General features: G+C 50.2%; 1 pseudogene; it reads left to right on the top strand.

Annotated features, from left to right (window-relative positions):
• Positions 1–293: 293 nt before the first annotated feature.
• On the top strand, positions 294–531 carry LOC139279082 (U2 spliceosomal RNA; annotated as a pseudogene).
• The last annotated feature ends 743 nt before the right edge of the window (positions 532–1,274 follow it).

The following is a 1,274-nucleotide window of genomic DNA, read 5'->3' as shown; positions in this document are numbered from 1 at the left end:
CCCAGCCCTGTTGGGGAGAAGCTGGCTAGCAAAACTTAATTGGAAATGGGATGATGTTCACGCCATGTCGTCAGAGGAACGGACCTCCTGCTCAACAGTTCTAAGCCGTTTTGAACATCTCTTTCAGCCAGGTGTGGGCACCTTCAAAGGGGCTAAAGTTAGAATCTACATCACACAGAATGCCAGACCGGTCCATCACAAGGCTAGAGCTGTGCCTTATGTGATGAGGGAAAAGATTGAAAATGAACTGGACCGGCTTCTGCGGGAAGGCATAATTTCTCCTGTGGAATTCAGTCGCTTCTCGGCCTTTTGGCTAAGATCATGCGTAACTGACCTGACAGGGGAGTAACCATGACCCCAACGTGGTTCTCCCTGGATCAGGAAGGTGATTCTCCTATGCTTTTTGGAAATAGGAGGTGGGTGGGGTGGTTTGACCCATCCACCTCCACGGAGGTGTGTGGGGGGCCTGACCCATCCACCTCCATGGCACGAACCTGGTATTGCAGTACTTCCAGGAATGGTGCAGTGGCTCTAGGCCTTTTGACTAAGAGCATTGGTGCAGAGTGATCCTTGATGTGTGCAAGGTGACCTCTGGCGTTTGTGATTTGACAAAGAATTGGAAAGATTGGCAAGCCCCATCGTCCCCGTCATGAAGCCTGATGGATCCGTGCTTCACCAGCGCAGAATTTCACGATTTTATAGTCGACCACTGAATAAATCACATTAAGACGGCACCTTTCAAACCGGGCTCCAATGGCCAGGCGGAGCGAGCAGTGTAGATCATTAAACAAGGCATGCTCAGAATCCAAGGTCCCATGCTGCAGAGCCGCCTGTTGCGACTGCTGCTGGCATACAGATCTTGTCCGCATTCGTTGACTGGGGTTCCCCCCACGCAACTATTGATGAAATGAACCTTAAAGACCAGGCTCTCGTTAATCCTCCCAGACATGCATGACATTGTTGAGGCTAAGCATCAAAAGCTAACTGAGTACCATGACCGAAATTCGAGGGGGAGGTAGAATGAGATAGAGGACAAAGTGTTTGTGCTAAACTATGGCCGGGGTCCCAAATGGTTTGCAGGGACAGTAACAGACAAAGAGGGAAACAGGCTACTGGTTGTACAAATGGACAATGGCCAAACCTGCTGGAGGCATGTAGACCAAGTAAAAAGTAGATTCACTGATAACACTGCAGAACCAGAGGCAGACCACAATGTGGAACTCACACCACACCTGGTGGACAGACAGGTGGAACAACCTGAGGAAAGGGCAGTC

Source organism: Pristiophorus japonicus, chromosome 1 (assembly GCF_044704955.1).
Source record: "Pristiophorus japonicus isolate sPriJap1 chromosome 1, sPriJap1.hap1, whole genome shotgun sequence".
Taxonomy (NCBI): Eukaryota; Metazoa; Chordata; class Chondrichthyes; family Pristiophoridae; genus Pristiophorus; species Pristiophorus japonicus.
This window is presented reverse-complemented; position numbering and strand designations above follow the sequence as displayed.